This window comes from Natrix helvetica (genome assembly GCF_964273705.1).
Source record: "Natrix helvetica genome assembly, chromosome: 4".
Classification (NCBI taxonomy): Eukaryota; Metazoa; Chordata; class Lepidosauria; order Squamata; family Natricidae; genus Natrix; species Natrix helvetica.
In genome coordinates, this window is record NC_138550.1 from 115,889,472 (window position 1) to 115,909,514 (window position 20,043).

At 39.3% G+C, this 20,043-nt stretch overlaps 1 protein-coding gene across 1 annotated transcript in view; it reads left to right on the forward strand.

The window, feature by feature from the left end:
* Positions 1 to 20,043, forward strand: part of PIEZO2 (piezo type mechanosensitive ion channel component 2) — a 218,725-nt gene that overhangs the window by 54,319 nt on the left and 144,363 nt on the right. The gene's annotated exons all lie outside the window — the stretch shown is intronic.

A 20,043-nucleotide genomic window follows, 5' to 3' on the forward strand; every position in this document is an offset into this window, starting at 1 on the left:
GATGGACAGCTTAGAAATTTAATAAATTAATAAATAAATAATACCAGCATTTATAACTATTACTTGACAATCAATTCCTCAAAACTGGTAAGAGCTTCATGGTTTATTGAAGTATATAATTCATTGATCTGCACTTCCTGTTGTATGCATTATATCAGGGGTTCCCAACCTTTTCTATACCCCGCACCGCTAGAACGCTTCTGATATATTCTCGCACCCCTTATAAAAGTAAATAATTATATGCATATAATTATACATATATACTATAATTTTGAAACTTCTAAACCCAAATTTCTGCACCCCCTGGACTATCATCTCACACTCCCAAGGACTGCGAGCACCCTCCCCTCCGGTTGGGAACCCCTGCATTATATTAAACAAAGACTATCAGGGTCGAAAGATATTTGAGAAAACTTAATATTTTTTAGGACAGTTGTTGTAAGGTGTGAGTAATAGCTGCCCAGAATCACCTTGTAGGGAGATGGGCATTATAAAAATTAAATGAACGAACGAACGAACGAACGAACGAATGAATAATAGATAATAGATGTCTGAGACTGTGAGGATCTGGATGGGGAACAACAGGCTTTAGCTGAACCCTGGCAAAACTGAGTGGCTTTGGGTTTTGGGTCTTGCCGGTTCCAGGACTATACTATCTTTGGCATTGGATGGGGTTCAATAGCTTCATGTTATACCCCAATTGTGTCCATACCTGGATTAAGAGGTGTATACCTATGGTCATTCATTCTCTAGTCACCTCTGACTGGGTTACTGTAATATGCTCTGCATGAGGCTACCCTTGAAGAATATCCGGAAGCTTTTGCTGTTGCAAAATGTAACAGCATGGCCAGTTATATGTGGAGCTCTATATACTACTAAAACTCTCATATCTGTTTGTCTGTTTGTAGCCTATAAGGCAATAATTTTTGAAACACTTTTTGAACAATTTTTAAATGGACAAACTAAAGGGATGTGTCCAAATTCCAATACTTCCACGAGGTTGAAATTTGAAAAAGCTATGCCTGCTTCAGTGCCACCATACAGCCATGGTCATGTGATTGTGATTCTCAATGCTCCCTAACAATTTCCCACAAATCAATGGAGAATCAGCAGGAAGCCTGAACTCAATTATGATTGCTGACACTCACTGCCGCATCGCACAAGCAAAGTCAGTGAGAAAACTGATAGGAAGTTGCAAGTCCAAGGCCAGCTGCCAGGTGGGGAAAGAGCAAGGGGGCGTCTGAGAGATGTGGCGAGGATCAGGGAGAGTGCATGAGGGCGCACTTCAGGTCAGGAAGCATGTGCCTGTGCATGTGAGTAGCCAGCACAACACGTACACAGAGGGATTGGGGAAGAGTGCATGGGTTGGGGAGACTTACCTTAGCAGCTTGCCCTGCCAGCTTTCCCATTGGCTGTCACCTTGAAAGCTTCTTACAAAGTCAGTGAGAAGTTAACAGGAAATGGGGAATTGCTCCATACCCCACTATTTTTTTGACTACCTGCGGTCATTTTATTGCTTTCTTTAGGTAAATAAATATTTTTGAAATAGTGACATAATTGAAATGATGACCCAACAGATCACAGGTTATCTAGTATGTATTAAATGAAGTTTTGGAAGAAGAAGGTGTAGAACAGCACAGGTTTTTCCTTCTATTATTTTGGGCGTTCTTAAATTCTTTTCCTTTACTGTATACTTCTGTTTTATTTTTGGATGGTGCTATTCGTATGATTGATTGGCTTAATAGTATAACGAACCTCCAGATAATTTGCTTCTTGACTCTTCTATTAGGTATGCAGATTTTGGATCTTTTTCTTTCTTCCCTTCCCTTCCAGTTCTATTTGTTCTACTGGCAAGAGATGCTTCAGCTATTTTCCATACTATCTGGATTTCTTATATATGTTAGATATTTTCTTGCCTTCCTTGTCTCTTAATTGAAATAATACTAGTAACAGTAATGGCATTTAGCCTTCAGGAGTGAGTTTATTTAAAAACAATAGACCTGGCTTAATTTTTAAGTTCTGTTAAATTGATAAATGTTTTAATAAAAAAAGTTATATAAAACTTAATATCATTTCAGTCAGGTGAAATGAAAAATATTCCTTCATGTAAAACACCATATTATTTATCCACAATACTTTCCCAGGCTAAATGCCTGTGAATTTTGCTATTGGAACTTACATCTACAGTATATTTCCATCTCTCTTACTTTACCTTGAACATATCTTGCTGAACAGCCTTTAAAAACTTTCCTCAAGTTGCAGCCCTTCTTCCACCCCCACCTCATAGCTGCATCCACTTAACTTCAGATGTACATGATGCTTATATCCACAGTATGTGGTATGGCCGGCATCTATTCAGCTTCTAATGGCCACTTTTGCTGCTGTGAGTATGCACCCGCCCCATGACCATTTGATTGGGCAGAAAGGATGATTAGGTTTCTTCTATGAATATAATGTGTCACTGGAGCTTCACAAAGTGAGAAAGACGGTCATTTTCTCTCCCAGTACTGCTTGTGTGTATTTCTCCCTCATTTGTTTGACTCTCTTGCTTGACTGTCTTAAGTAGGAGAGCCAAACGAATGAGGGAGAAATGCACACAAGCAGTATTGGGCGGGCAAATGGCAGAATCAGGATAGAATGAAAACAAATATAAATAACAGGTGAAGTGAATGAGTTTTTGCAGAGAGAGTAAGAATTTTCTGGGGGGGAAACAGTGAGGAGACCATTACTGCTGTACGAGGTCCATGTTGTGAGCTCACTGAGGGAAGGAAAAAGGTTCCAAACTTCAATCCACCGTGTGCCATCAAGTTGTGACAGATAGCTAAACCAATAAGTCATATGTCAATATTTGCCTTCTCAACCTTCACCTCTTACGGGAAGAGTGAGTGGTGGATATTTTCCCACTAGCAGGAATTTCACCAATTACTGCATTTCGATTTTCCTTGCAAAATCTGTCTGGGCAGCCTCACTTATTGGCCCAGTTACTAAGACAAATAGGGATTGACTGTAGGAGCAAAGTGAATCATGTTGATATACTTTGTCTTGCCTTCGGGGCTGATGCGTGAAACTGATTGTCTGTATACGACACTGCAGTGCTACGTGTTTTTCACTCCTGTCAAATATCCTTAAAACGCATCTTTGGGGGAGGATGGCCAATCTGTGTTTAAAAAAATGCTAAATAAGCTTGAATTGTTGAGGTAATTGTTTATAGGCAAGTTTCCAGAAGCTTTTATAAGGCTTTGCCTTGAATCTAAAATCTACTCACTTTTCAAATAATCCATGGCTGTCCCAAAAAATAAAATGAAATTAAACTATATTGTTGTACTGTTGCAGCTTGTCTTTATCTTAAGATAATCAACTGTTTTTGGAGATTCCAAGGCACCTAAATATCTTGTGGCCAAAATTGTTGTAACTGATTATATTGACATTTAGTGGTTTTTTTTTAAATATAATGTCATATCTAATCTACTAAAGAATACAAATTACCATTAGGGAAAATTGATTTTGATGAATCGAAATATTTTCCACAATGTTTACTTTGTAGCATTACAAAATTTTCTAGCATTGCAAAATGTTCTGGCATAGTCACAGTTTTTGAGAGGCAAGGCCTTTTTTTGGTAAGGTTAAATATGAAAATCAAATTAAGATGAAGTCAGCTCACCCAGAATTTTCTTGCTGTTCTCATATTTTACAGATTTAAGGGCCTCATTTCACAGCTCTTTGACAAGTTGGGCTCAGTTATATACCATTTGTTGTTGTTGTTTGCATTCACTCCAAATGGGATCATGATAAGACAACCACTTTGCTTTGCTATTTGATCCAGTGGTGAAATTCAAATTTTTTTTTACTACCGATTCTGTGAGCGTGGCTTGGTGGGCGTGGTAGGGGAAGGCTAATGTAAAATCTCCATTCCCACCCCACTCTGGGGCAGCCAGAGGTGGTATTTGCTGGTTCTCTGAACTATTCAAAATTTCTGCTACCAGTTCTCCAGAAGCTGCTGGATTTCACCCTTTATTTGAACTAGTTAAAAGCTCTAAAGGACTAAAATATGTACAAGTTATTTTGTGGGAAAAAGTATTGTTTTAATGTGGATGGTGGTATTTTTCACATGGCTTTGCTAGTTTTAATTTATTTGTTTCTTTGATTTATGCCCAGTATTCTTCCAGGGCACAAGCAGAGCAATAGTAGGTCATGTCTGCATGTCTGTTTCCTCCTCTTTGCAGAAGTACTGTTAATTTTTTAAAAATGTTAATTTTTATTTTGTTCTGCTGTAATAAACTTATAAATCAGATGTAGCTGATAACAGATACATATGTTATCATTTTTTGATTTGGATATGATCACATATGTGTTTTATCTTGTTCTCTGGTTCACATACATATGAGCATAGAATTGATTAAACTTTTAGAGCCTTCAGCACTTGCAAAATTCCTGGAGGGACTTCTGACTTCTCTGAATTACATCCATTATTAGGATAGTTTATACTGAATCTTTCCCCTTTTTTTCAGCGGATAGAATGAGAACTTGCTTGCTTTTGGAGTTTAAAAAAATATTATTTAGAAAATGTGTATGGCTACCCAACTCACTCACAGTGACTCTAGGCAGCTTATAGAAGCAAAACCTTCACACTTAACCCTCCCCCCTCATCCCCGGAAAACTTCACAACTGTTTTTCAGGAAGAAACAGATAAAATGTTAAATCAGGGTGATAAAGCCATTAGGACCTCCCCCTTAGTCTTACTTCCTAACCAAAGATAAATTTTTTATTGATATGTGGCAGGTGAATAAGACAAGGCTATTCATAGATGAATCAAATAATACCAAATATTTCTCAGTACCTGAAATGCTACTTGAGATGGTATCTAGAGACAAAACTGCATTTGCTATCCCATAAGAGTTGTACCAGTTCACCCAAATATTTTTTGGGATTGCTTGGAGCAACCTTTCAAAGGTTAAAGAAGCTGATTCTCCTGAGGTCGGGTGAATTGTATAAAGTGGCACAGTATGTCATAACTTTTTCCTAGATGTTTTAAATGGGAGTTGATGGGAATATTTAAAACATGTAGGAAAAGTTGGGACCAGTCTAGAAGAAGCTGCCTTGGCTATTAACCAAAGAAGTGTCAAGATATAAATAAATTATCTATCAAGAATACAGTATGTAATTGGGAAATTTTGTACACTATTGTATGAGGTTTCCACCTAGAACCAGGTTCTTATAGACCTTATATGAAAAAATGAATCAGCTAAAGTCAAAACCAAAGTCATTTGAACTTCTATGGTTTGCAGATGTACAAGCATCCTCCTGGTGCCATGTTTAGGCCATCTACTTGTCACCTTTTTAAGATATTCTCATTTCTTTTTCTATAGGGCTTTTAGGAACTATTATACTATAATCTTTTGAAGATGTTGACAGTTCTTGGCTACATGCCCTAATAACCACAGTTATGACACTTGAATACAGTATTTCTTATTTTTTCCTTGTTGAGGAAGATCTCATATCTTTTTATTTTTATAATTTCTGCTTTCTTATTAGTGTTGATTTTGCCGTTCTAGGTTTCTTTCCCAGCTTTTGCCTTTTCTATAACCCCTTCAATGTGTGGCCAGGTAATTCCTATGTAAGAGATATACCTTTAGCCCTATTTCTGTGTGATGATCTTGGACTCATAAAACATAGCAATATTTGGACAAATTTTTCTAGCATGATTTCATCCAACATATTTTCCTTGTATTTCTGGTTTTAATCACATTTTTCCCTACAACTCTCTCTTTTTTTTCATTGGGTCATAGAAATATTGCTTAAACTTTTATTGGCAGGAATATCTAGTTATGTTGATACAACATCGTATCCTTAACTGTTATAGTCAGACACTTTGAATAGGAAGCTCTGTATGTGCTCTTAGAGTTTTTCTAGTTAAACATATGATTAGATGTACCATCCTCCCTTGTTTTTCATTCATCAGCAATATATTTGAACATTACAAAACAGATAATATTAATAATCTTCTCTTTAGCTAGGGAATCCTGAAATATTTAGATCCTTCTCTAGGCATTGTAGAAGGAAATGGAAGGATTAGACATTAGAGGGTTGTACTTAGTCAACTTGTCCTACCATTTTTTCTTTTCTCATCTGCAACTTTATCTTCTCCTGCTCTCCACACAACTGCAATCTCCCCTCCCAATATAGACACCAAAGTGCCACAGCCACGACTTATAATGGAGCATTATTCAGTTATTCATGTTGCATTAAAGTATGGGACGATGAAGGTGGAGAAAAAGAGAAAGCAAGACATCATCTTAGGTATTTTATTAGGCCACTGTAAAAAATGGGAAAGGGATCCACCAGAGTGTTTTTATTAGTTTGACTGAATGTAGAATGTATAAAGGACAGATCCTTTATGTTTTTGTTAGTTTGGCTAAATATATAAAGGGCAGATCAATTCCAATATATACAAATTATATCAAGGGTAAGGGTCTGTTTGTGTGTGTGCACATCTTTTTCCTCCAAAAAAGAATTTGTTGTGTAGACAGTACTGTAACTGGTCAGAAACATGTCTTAATGAGCTCTTTAAAATGGATCAGTATATTATTGACAAGTAGACAGAATATAAATGTGCCACTGATAGTTTCATTGCTGTCAGTATCCTAAATCAGCTCACTATTAGAGTGTCTACCTGATACAGGCAAAACTTTCAGTGCTGCAGTACACATATTGTTTTTAATTAAATAAATATATATAATATTTATTCTCATCTTTTTTCTGTTGTTTGGACTGCTCTTAATTTTATTCCACATCATAAAAGGTCAATGGAGAAAAAGGATGACCACCACACTTTTATAATTCTCAAATGTTTCATTCATTCACTATACTTAAGATGTAGTATTATAATTAGAATTACCAACCTGTTACTTTGGCACAATCCTTTATTTTTTGCTTTGGGAAAAGAAGTAATGAAAGAATAGAATAGAGCGGAATAGAATAGAATTTTTTATTGGCCAAGTGTGATTGGGCACACAAGGAATTTGTCTTTGGTGCATATGCTCTCAATGTACATAAAAAGTATACATAAAGCTGTCCTGAATTTGTTTTAAACATACTGTGTTTCTGAGTATCTATTTTAAGCTGTCAATTATACTGGAACATCTTTCAAGGAACTTCAACCATTGCAGATAGTTTGATGTTCCTCAGTTTTTGAAAGAATGGCATGTTGAATTCTAAGATAGTAGAAAGTGAAAAATTGGTTAGTAACAAAATAATTTCTTTTAAATGAAGAACATACCTGCTCATGTTGGACAGAATCCACATAGTCACCATCTCTGAACATCTAATTTTTAGTCCAAAGAAAGCAACACAAATAAGTGGTTAAGTGGGCAATGCAATGCTGATAGCATTTGCCTTGGTGAATCAAAATTCATGCAGTTATGTCTTGATGCAGGCTGTCTTCCTGTTTTATAATCATAAAACCTATACTGTACAATATTTAAATGTGATGTGCTATCTAAATATATTTCAGAGAGTGTATCACATAAGCAAATTTCTCTCATGGGTACATGTGGCTGAATAATATGGATGGTTTGTATCCACTATATCTGTAGGGCAGGGGTGTCCAAACTTGGGAACTTTAAGACTTGTGGACTTCAACTCCCAGAATTCCCCAGCCAGCAGAGCTGGCTGGGGAATTCTGGGAGTTGAAGTCCACAAGTCTTAAAGTTCCCAAGTTTGGACACCCCTGCTGTAGGGTATCAGAATACAAAACACTCCTTTAGAGATCATTTGTACAGAATATGGTTGATATTCTCCATGTCCTTTTCAAAATTCCTTTAGTATTTTCACAATAGCCAATAACCACAATTATTCCTAGTTAGGAGAATTATCCCTACTACCAGAGAGAAGCTAGAATATTAGGAGGGAGGGGGTGCCACAGCTCTTTCACTCTTGTTTAGAACTATCAGTCAACTAAACAAGTCTCACTTAAATAGGTATTTGCAATTCAAACTAAATGTTGATACATAGCTTGTATTGCATTTGTAACATGATTGGGTCTCAGATCTGAAACCACCTGAACACTTTGAAAATAGAAGTCATTGTTCTGTTGTAGAACTCTTTGAAGGTTAAATAATCTGTTTCCCCTGCTGTGATTGTTCACTACGGAATTCAAAATTATGTTTTTCTTCCCGCCTAGCATGATTTCCTTCCTTCACTTGTTTGAGGAAGTTGCATTAGATCACAGAGGTCACTGTTGGACCCTGAGACAGAGGCTTCCTGTGTGGTCATTTTTTAAAATTTTGAATATACATTCTTAATATCAGACATAAAGATGGTTCAAGTCAACATGGATACTCCAAATAAGCAATTTCATGAATTAAAGAAATGTTTCTTTTTGCAAGAATTGAATACATACTCTTTCAAAGTTTACAATGTGGTGCTTTATCTATTTCTATATCATGATTTTTGCTCTTAAAAAGTAAAAAAAAAAATTAATCACAGGTTGTATGGAAATTAGTCTGGAAGTAGTTTGTCTTAACTATAAATAAAAGCCAGTAGCTATATGTAGCAGTTGATTGGCTTGGGGCTTATGACATTGTTTACATATTTGTAATAAAATTACATTGTGGATCAAAACTTCCACATTATTTGGTTACATCTGTTCATGTATATTGAGCATAGAATGAGAACATTAAAGGTAAAGGTTTCCCTCACACATATGTGCTAATCGACTCTTGGGAGCGGTACTCATCTCTGTTTCAAAACTAAAGAGCCAGCACTGTCCAAAGATATCTCCGTGGTCATGTGGCTGGCATGACTAAATGCCGAAGGCACATGGAATACTGTTACCTTCCCACCAAAGTTGGTCCCTATTTTTCTACTTGCATTTTTTATATGCTTTCGAACTGCTAGGTTGGCAGAAGCTGGGACAAGTAACCCCCATTATGCGGCACTAGGGATTCAAACTGCCAAACTGCCGACATTTCAATTGACAAGCTCAGTGTCTTAGCCACTGAGCCACCGCATCCCGTTATTTTGCATTAAAATGTTTAAATTTTATTTTATTTTGCATTAAAATATGGATTAATTTGACTTGCATTTTCTGAAGAAGCTGGGATTCAAGAATTATTCTGCTTTCTTGCAAAAGAGACTTGCAGTTCGGTCAACAAAATGACCCTACTTGGATTCCATCACTGTATCTCTCCCCATTCCCTTGATTTGTATCTCTGAATCTCTGTAGTCGCCTTAAAGAATACAGGAAGCTCCTGTTTGTAGTGAATTTCACCTATTAAAGTTTTACCATGGCTGAAGAAAGTCTACCATTTTTAAGTCTATCTTGACATTGAAGTGAAGACAATATATCCCCAAAATTAATTGACAAAAAATGTTTGCCTCTTGTTCTACCAGCTTTCCAGTTTCTCTGCTGAACTTCTCTTTCCCCTCTAGACAATGAAGCATGGTCACATAGACCCTAATAGGCCTAATTCACCTTGTCATTTCACACCTCTTCCCCTTTGTTGGCAGCCAGAGTTTTGTGGAGTAGAGTTATCAGCTATGCCAACAATTCCATAACTCCATGGCTAAACAACACAGTTTAAGAAATTATTTTAGCTATGGGGAAGGTAGGAAAAGAAACACTTGATCTAAACTACAGCCTAATACATACAGTGGCTTCCTCCTAGCATGTAATAAAAATGCTTATCTAGCTGTGCTATTTTGGGTGTCTGGGAAATTTCTACCCATCTTTAGCATGTTTTTTTCTTGTTAACTGCTAAATTGCTGTCTGCTGTGCTTTGTCCAGCTGTCTGGAGCATTTGTGGGTAATCTCAAGTTCTCTCCTTGTTCAGAGAGTAATTACAATGAATGTATCTACTCTCCAGCTCTTCGTTCCATTGCAAGTAGTCACCTCCGCTTTTTGTGAAACTGTCTTTGATTACCATTTCTTCTTAGAAAACTGTGCCAAATGTAGTTTTTGTGGAATCTTCAAAGACAGTTTCAGATAAATCATGTTGCAGTATAATTTAGAGGTGATCAGACCACTATCACTGTCACAAGGTTTCTCACTTTGAAAAGACTGCATCTAGTACAGTAAACAAATTTAGATTTGAATAGTCATGGGTTTCAATGGCTGCCTGACCTGGAACCAACAGGATTTCTCCTCCAGGGAAAGTGTGAATTGTTTAGATCAGTGTTTCTCAACCTTGGCGACTTTTAAGTCCTGTGGACTTCAACTACCAGAATTCCCTACCAGCTGTGCTGGCTGGGGGATTCTGGGAGTTGAAGTCCACAGGACTTAAAGACGCCACGGTTGAGAAACACTGCTCTAGAGCTAACATGGTCTTATGGACCTCTTGGATTCTGAAGCTCAAGAGCAATATCTGTGTTGTGGGCTTCAACCACCTGAGGGAGGTCCCATGATTAATAAATGAAGGTTGGCACATATGGGTGCAGACTCTGATAACGGAAAATTAGATCCATGCCAAGACCTAAGACAAGGGCTTGGCCAAGTGCCATAGTCTGAGACAAGAGGACAGTTAAAAAGAGCTCAGTAGCAGATGTCAGCTCTTTTTAACTTCCAAAAGAAAGAGCATCAACTTGACTAATAAATTAATGTCAGAGGCTCTTGCTATATTACAGCATCCTCTGGCCTCCTTCTTGGAAACAACTCTCCTGCGAGCTGCATCCTTTTGTGAACTGATTTCTGGCTTTCAATCCTTGGACTGGTTCCTGTGAGCTTCACAAATCCAGGATTTTCAGAGTAATGAATAAAAGCTATGGTGTTTTTGCCTTATCTTATCACTGTGGCATATGGATTTTGGTGGCCTGGCCTGGCTGCTGTGGTATGGGTGTGAGTCTGTCGAAGGAGTGAGAATACTGGGGAGAAGAAGCTCCAGTAGGACCTTTGAACACAGCTGGGCTGTCATAAGGACCGATGAGCTAACCTGACTGCCAGCCAGAACTGTTGTGGGGCAGATGCAAGCAGCATTCCCATTGGTCAAGCTTTGAATATACAGATAGTCCTTGACTTATGACCACAATTGAGCCCAAAATTTTGATTGCTAAGTGAGACATTTGTTAAGTGAGTTTGCCCCATCTTACGACCTTTCTTGCTATGGTTGTTAAGTGAATCACCACCATTGATAAGTTAGTAACACGGCTGTTAAGTGAATCTGGCTTCCTCATTGACTTTGCTTGTCAGAAGGTCGCAAAAGGGGATCACAGGACCTTGGGACACTGAAAGGGTCATAAGTATGAACCAGTTGCCAAGCATCTGAATTTTGATCACATGATCATGGGGATACTACAAAGGTTGTAACTATGAAAAACTGTCATAAGTCACATTTTTCAGTGCCATTATAACTTTGATCAGTCCTTAAACAAACTGTTGTAAGTCAAGGACCACCTGTAGGTATTGGGGAATAAAGCCCTGAGGGACACTTGCCACCTCAGTTTCTGGGGGAGGGGCATGCTGTTAGTCTGAGCAATAAAGGAGTTTCTGTTGAGAGGGAAGTGAAATGAAGAGATATGTTACATTATTCTGCTATATTATAAAAAGCAACATATTCTCCATAGTGAGGGGAGGAGTATCCAGGATGGGTTGACCTTGTCCTCTCTTGATTGGGCTGAGTCAGATAAGCTCTTTTAGCCACGCCTTGGTCACCAGGCTCCACCCATTTATCGACTCAGTCCATCAACGGACGTCTGTGTTCATCCTGAGATCCTGAAGAAACTTAAAGGAAAAAATTTAAATTGCTGCAAAAGCGATCAAAATTGCCTCCACGCTGCCTGATCAATCACTAGAGGCTGAGGAAACCCCCAGCGGTGGTAGAAAGCCTGCGCAGCAACCGCTAAGGCAGCCCCCAGCAGCTCAGAGGAGGCCGGCAGGAGCCCTTAAAAAGGTTAGAAATCATCTTGGAGGCATCAGCCAAGGGCGGGGGAGGCAAGGCAAAGGCCAACAAGGAAGCATATCTCCACCAAGGGGAGTTAAGAGGCAGGCTGTGGATCCCAACCCCCCAAGCCTAGCTCCAAGTATGAAAGGCAGAGGCACCAAGCCTTGGAGCCAGCAGCAGGAAGATCCCCCCCCCCCCAAGCCTGGAACCTGAGGAAAGATCACCAGGTTTCTCTTCACCTGGCAGGGCTGCAAAAGGGAACCCCTCCATCCAGGTGAGGATTCCCTTCGACACCTCGGGCTTTGTCATCTTGTGTTCCGGCAACCTTGCTATCACGATTTATGCAAGCCCTATTCAATCCTTTTCGGAGTGCCTGACTAGCCGGAGAAGCCCAGACAAGGCAACAAGGCTCAGATCGCTGCTGAGGCTTTCCCTTTAAAGAAGGTCTTCCCTTTAAGGAAAAACTTCTCCTTTAAGGAAGAGAAAGGAAAGCAGTTGGAGGAGGAGGCAGCAAGGCTCTCAGTGAGCTGCTGTTAACAGCCACAGGAGAGAGAGCGGTAGCTCTTAGTAGCACAAGCTGCTTTTTCAAAGCCCTGACTGGCAGGGCTGTTGTATTTGCCACGCAGTGCCATTTGAAAAGAAGGGGGAGGAGAGACCCCATGTGGCCCAAGATGGTGGCCTCCTGCAGCTCGGAGGACACAGGCAGAAATCAAGTCCTCACTTCTAAAGCCGACAGCCCCACTGGAAGGGCAAAGAGCCTCCAATCAGGTTAGAGATTATTCCTAAAGGTCCATCCAAGGATGGGGGCGGCAAGGCAAAGAGCAAAATGAAGAACACCTCCTCCAGGGCGGCTAAAGAGGCAAGCTCTGGCTCCAAGCCTCCCAAACCTGCCTCTAAATATGAAAGCCAGAGGCATAAAGCTCTAGGGCGCATCTGCCATAAGGCCATCAGCAAGAAGGCTCCCCCTGGTCTGGAGCCTGATGCAATCATAGAGGAGGATCCCTCCCAGCAAGTGAGGATTCCTATTGATACCTCAGGCATCTGGGGCTCTATCCAGGGATGGCAGTCACCCTCACTACGGGACATTCTCCTCAAGCCTCCCTTCTACCTCTGCAAGCATGGGGGTGGGGCAACCACCCGAGGCAGAACAGTGTAAAGATGAGGTTATTTTGAGCTCCCCTCGAGTAAAAGGAACATTGAAGTTGAATCCCAAACTCTGTTTGCAGTCTAACTGAAATCAGCTGTCAGGATTTCCCCCACCCCCCTCTTGGAGCAAAGAGGAACATCCTGTTTCAGTGAGAAAGGCTGATTATCTCTCCTGAGATGAAGGACTCTGTTGTGATTAAGAAAATGTGTTAAAAAGGGGCCAAGAGATGCATGAGAAATGCAGCGTCTACCACCTAGTTGATTCAATCTGCTCTGAAAAGCCTGTTTTTGTTCTTCTCTGATACACTGAGAAAGCAGATCCTGCAAAGTTAGAAAAGCATGTTTCCTTTCTCTCCTTGTTTGAAAGCAAGATCGACCTTGTTTCCATCTAATTGAGCTCCAGGTGAAGGGATCCAGAAATCACATGATAAAGCAATCCCACCCCTTCCCAACCTACTGTATGTAATGTGATCTATTGTTGTTAAGGCAAAACACATGTGGCCTAACAAAGAAAGAGAAACCTGATGCAGATTCCAAGCCTTACCCTTAAGTGGTTGTAAAAGCCTCGTGGAAAGATCTCCATGGAAACGAAACTTGAATGAGAAAGAGGTCATCTAGCCCAAACCCAACCTCCCAAATCCTTTGAACTTTAATGATAAGTTGTCCTGACAACGAGGGGCAATAAAGATGCCCCAACCATCCCAACATCAGCTTACCATGTGTGTGCAAAGCCTTTGGGCAGCCAAAGGGCCAAAAGGCAGATGTAGTTCAGCTGAAGAGATTGTTATGCTCTTGTGGATTGGTTACTATTGTTTATGAATTATTTGGGAAGGGCTCAACCCCTATAGAAGGTACCAAACTAGCCAGGTCCAAGACGGGTTCCGAGTTTGGGTAAAGACCCTTAGGAATTCCAAAATTGGAGAGTCAGCTTGGCAAACCTAACCAGCAGAATAGCCTTGGCAACTAGAGCCGAAGTGGCACAGGGGTTCAGTACTGCAGGCTATTTCAGCTGACTGCTAGCTGCAGTTTGGCAGTTCAAATCTCACTGGCTCAAGATTGACTCAGCCTTCCGTCCTTTAACAGCAAGGAAGGCACCATTACCAATCACTCCAAACAGTAGCACAAGCAGCGCCCACTAGTGGCTCCTCTACAAACTGCAATCCAGTATTTCAGGCCAACACTTGCAGTGGCCGACAAGTGATGTGCGCCAAAATCTACAAAGCATTGCATCGTACCATAGTGGGACTTGTAAGTCATTTATTAAGCAAAGCAGTCGCTAAGTGAAATTGCAAATGTGCTTTTCATCTTACTTTTACTTTCCTTTGCTTTATAGCTCTTATGAAGGTCTTAAATGCAAAACAAATGTGGCAAATAAGAAAATATTTCAGGCATTGTGACTCAAAGAACACAAAGACTGTATAATACAGTTTTAATTATTAGCTTAGCATATTGCATTCTTTCAGTTTGCAAACCAACTAACTAAATTAAAAAAGATGCAACTTTCTGCAGTAATTCGGGTTGTTGTTTTTTTTTTGAATAACTTCATCCTCAAGGAGTTTTGGAATTCCTTCAGAAAATTACTTAAATAAATATTTGGTGAGTCAAAATGTTGACAATTGTGTGTGTTTGTTATCTAACTATGAAATGAAAATTCAATCTCAAGTTGAAAGCACCACCAACGTTAGTCAGGTTGCACAGTTATTCTATGCAGTTGCCTGGTGAAGGAGAGGTTGGCTGAATCATTTTTACATACTTTTGACAAAAATGGTAATCTTCTAGCAAGCAAACTGCTATAAATACTGCAATTTTCTGACCTACAAGAAGACTGCTGTGGCTATAAAGGCCACATTGTAGAAAGTAATTAATTGGATATGACTTGTTCACTTGGCATTCTGAAATAACCGAAGGGCTTTCCTTACCCACACAGACATAAAAATTGCTTGGCTGTATAGCATGTAGTACACAAATATGACATCAGTATACTTAATACATTTATTTCTGACAAAGTATATATGACAAAAACTAAATCTATTATCAAATCAAAATTGAAACTTCCTAGCATTAAAATAATATAGCAAGTGATTGCTGAGCAAATTATGAACATGTCTTTTTGCCCCATGAATTTGGGCACGAATATGTGGCAATGGTTTCCAAAGATATCCAGGCATATTACTAGCATAGTTTTCATTATATAGTACTTTTGCTTGTTTCTGTTTTTGTCCAAGAAGCGAGAAGCCATAGAAGTGTGATGGCGAACCTATGGCACGCATGCCACAGGTGGCACGCGGAGTCATATCTGCCAGCACACAAGCCATCAGCTGCAGCGCACATGCACGTGCCGACCAGCTGATTTTTGTCCTTTGGGAGGGTTGGGGAGGCAGTTTTCACCCTCCCCAGGCTTCAGGAAAGCCCCCAGAGCCTGGGGAGGGTGAAAAACAGGCCCGATGGGCCACCTAGAAGTTCGGAAATTTCTGGTTGGCCTCTTGGGCTCGTTTTTTGCCCTCCCCAGGCTTTGGAGGCTTTCCTGGAGCTTGGGGTGAGTGAAAACAGCCTCCTCCAGAGGAAATACCAAGCTCAGCTTGGAAGCAAGTAGTGTGGCGTATGTGGGGGGAGCGTGTGAGTGTGGGGGTTATGCGTGCATGCGCATGTGGAGGCACTCTTTGCATTATGGGTACTGGCATGCGTGCGCACTATGGCACGCGCACCTTTGCATTTTTGGCACCCAACAACAAAAAGGTTAGCCATCACTGCAGTGGTGGGTTCCTGCCAGATCGCACCGGATCGCGCGCGCTCCCTTTCGGCGCTAAACCCGGATCGCGCGCTCCCTTTCGATGCTAAACCCGGAAGTACGGTCTTGCCCCGCCCCTGGCGACGCGACGACGCTTGCCTGCGCTCCACCAGCTTGGCTGGGAACGGAGACGTTTCTCTGCTCAGCAATGTCTTCAGTGGAGTGGTGGCAGCCTGGCAGGCTGAGCCTGCGTCCCTTTCAGGCGCTCCGCTCCGTTGAGGAAACGTCTCCGTTCCCAGCCGAGCTGGTGGAGCGCAGGCAAGCGTCGTCGCGTCGCCAGGGGCGGGGCAAGACCGTACTTCCGGGTTTAGCGCCGAAAGGGAGCGCGCGATCCGGTGCGATCCGGCAGGAACCCACCACTGCATCACTGCTATAGAACCTCACTTGCATACATGTAGAGAAAATAATTGCTTCAAACAATACTTACCGTGGTTTTATTTGAATAAATGGAAAATACAGTGTATATTTCTAGAGTGCCACATGGTGCGATGGGCATATGTAGAGCAGTGGTGGGATTCAAAATTTTTACTACCGGTTCTGTAGGTGTGGCTTGGTGGGTGTGGCATGGCTTGGTGGCATGGCTGGGAAAGGATACTGTAATATCTCCATTCCCTCCCACTCCAGGGGAAGGTTACTGCAAAATCCCCATTTCTTCCCGATCAGCTGGGACTCAGGAAGCAGAGAATAGATGGGGGCTGGGCCAGTCGGAGGTGGTATTTACCAGTTCTCCGAACTACTCATAATTTCTACTATCAGTTCTCCAGAATAAATATATACATAATTATTTGTTGTTGTGAAATACAACAAAATGTTTTACGTTTTGTGCTCTGACAGATTCTTTCCTTCATGGAAATAGAGTCCTTTCGTATAGTCTTTACAGCTATTCTGGCCTACATTTTAAGTGGTATGCTTAAATCTTGAACTTTTTTAGTAGCATAAATGCTGAAAGTATTGTGGTTTGTCATTCTGTTGACTGTACAATTCTTTAGAATCTCATATTCCCTGAGGACAGGATATATCACTCCCATTTTCTGAATGGTAGATTTCTTGTGCTTCTGAAGAGCAAACTGTCTTCGGGGAACTGATTCTTGAATGAGAGTAGTCAAACTCAATTGAACCAATCCATATAATAGCTAAAGCTGTGGCAGTGCAGAATTTTCCAAAGCCCCCATGAAATATTTTATATAATTAGCGGATGCTTCTTTGCCAATTTATTTATATTCAGCAGAAACAAGCACAAAAAATATATAATCCCTTTGTTTGAAACTGAATTACAAGTTTTGTTTATTCCACCATGCATTTACCTGCTTGTTAGCTTTTAATGTAACATTTGATTGCCTATGGCATCATTTTACCTATGAAACAGAATTATTCTGATTGCAATTAAGTGAATATATTTAGATAAGTTTTATGTTGGTCTTCAGGCATTGTTTTTAATACATATAGTCCAAAAGTATTAAATATGATTTCTTAATATGATTTTACCTCATTATAGCACTGCACTGACTACAGATTGTCATTCAAATCCTTTTTAAATTAATACATTGTTCTGTTTTAATATATAAGATGCATTTACAATGAAATCTGTGCAGAATTACTTCATCCCCCACTAGATTCTATAGTTGTCAATTTATGTGTGCAACTCTGGCCTTTGCAGTATGCTCTGAACCGTGAAGGGCCAAATAAGCAAATTTATTTTTCTATTCTTCTTTGTTCTAGATTTGCTCTTTGATAAAATTTGGGGTTTTTAATTTTTTAGATGGGAAAAAGAACTTTTTTATTTTTAAAATATACTTGCACTTCTGCATACTATATTCTGCCTATATCACCCTCTTACTTGGCTTGGTTCCAGTTTGATTCCAGTGTAATCATTGTTTAGTGATTTATGTTTGGTGTTCTTGGGAAGATGCAGAAAATATTTGGTGGGGGACACACTTCTTTGAGATCCCTATTAACCTATTATGTCTGCAAATCCTGCTTGCTTTTCATGCCCACAGCTTTTGCCCATCTCCTATATGGATCATTCATACCCTTTAATTGTTTTGTGGCATTTCTCAAAGGTTTCGAGGAAAGTGGAATATCCCTAGCTACAACATCATTATCTACTTCATGCTTTAATATGCACATATTTCTTCCCTCAAAAACAGTGGCCACTGCTTCTCCTATTGCCTGCCTGCAGTGCTCAAATAATTAGTATAGCCAGTCTGATATAGTCAAGGAGAATGCTCCATTGATTGATTAAGGTATCCTTATCCTACTCAACACCAGGAGTATAAATCAAAGCCACCACATGCTCATCTTTGAACTTCCAGAAGGATTAATCCCAAAGAATGACAGGTGGTGTTACTAAGGATTTTCAGTTGGAGGAAGCTGGGTTTTTTTTTTATCCCATGTGCTTTTAGCCAAATGTGCTCAATTTTAGTTAGGGGAAGATACAGCTTTCCCTTCTATCTACCCAAGTAAGGATCCTGTTTATTTAACTTGTCCTCTAAATTCTACTTCCCACCGCTGTTATGTTTCCTCTTAAAAATGGAGAGCTCCATGGCAATTTTTCTTGTGTTCAATTATAAACGCATTCATTCACAAGATTTAAAGCAAAATTGTGTTGAAACTGATTTATGCTACCTAAGTTGAAGATATTTGACACAGAGAAACTCCAATTTCTTTGGTAAATTGCAGCTTGATCATACTCAAGTTAACTTGGAAACAAATCAAATATGAATGTTCATTTCTGCTTGTGTAAGACAGCAGTTTGTAAAAATTAATTATTATTATTTTGCTTATTTGTTTGACTGAACAGACTCTTTCCTTTAACCTTTCATTTCCTTTTCATAATGCTGACTAATATTTAAATAAAAAACCATTGGTACTAACTTTATAAGTCATTATATCAATTCATGTAGACTGTATACTTCTTCCACACATTATATAATCATGTTGTATTTGACTTCATGTTATAGGTTTCTGTTAAGTTACTTTTAAGTTACACCTGGATGAATAACAATTTTTCAAAAAGAAAAGCTATTTCCAACTTAGACCATTTTCATAGCATGATGGATTTTCATCCTTGTAAAGTAGCGATCAGGCTGCACATGTTATTTTGTTATTTAGCATGCTGGTCTATCTGTGTTTCTACTGTAAGCTTAAAAGATTTCCTGTCCGCGCAGGTCCCAATGTAGATCAGAGGCCTTCTCTTTCATTTATTTATTTATTTATTTATTATATTTTTATGCCATTTACCTACCTCTACTTATTTCACACATGTGGAGAAAAAAAATTGTGCATCTCAGAAACTCTAGATAATAAACATTGTTTTGAATATGTGGGGATTTTGTATATATCACTTTATAAATATGCAGCTTGGTTGCAATAATAATAATAATAATAATAATAATAATAATAATAATAATAATAATAATAATAATAATAATAATAATAATAATAATAATAATAATAATAACAACTGTTGCCAGTCCCCAAACAGTGCAACAGTTGTTGCTTCATTGTGTATTGTTAATAATGGTTGTTGTTGTTGCCAATAGTATATAATTTAGATACTTTTCCCTCATTTAATGCATCTAAATATTTTGCATTTACTTTGCTATTTCTTGCTTTAAACCAAGAAGAGTAGTTGTAAGCTGCATAGATCGTTCTCGCATAGCAACCACAGAGATCAGCCACTCTGTCACTAAGCTCCATGATTACTCAGCAAAAAAAATGTAACTGCAATTATTAACAATTGACATTATTATGTCTCTTTTTTATTTGTTAAATGAATCATTGGGTTGTTAACAAGACACCATGTCCATGACTTACAATTTTATTTCCGTCTTCTCTAGTAACTCTGTTGTTGGAATCCACTTGGGAAGTATGCAAATTGGATCACATGACTGGGGCCTCTGCAACAGTAGTAAATGTGGGCTGGCTGAGAAGAACCCAAGTGGCAATCACATGACTTTGGGATGCTGTTATGGCAGTTGATGATATGAGAATAGGTTGCAAAGGTGTTTTTACACCATTGTGAGTTCAAATATTTAAGGAGGCAGTTATTAAGCAAGAACTGCCTGTATATGACATTGCTACAGAGATTCCTAGAATCTGTTCAGGAAGCGCATTGATGAATAACACTGGACAGTGGCAATAGCCAAAATATTTCTTTGTTTTAAAATTTATTTATATATTCATCATTATAATATTTATAAAAATGTATCCATATGACATCTATAGTATTCAGAT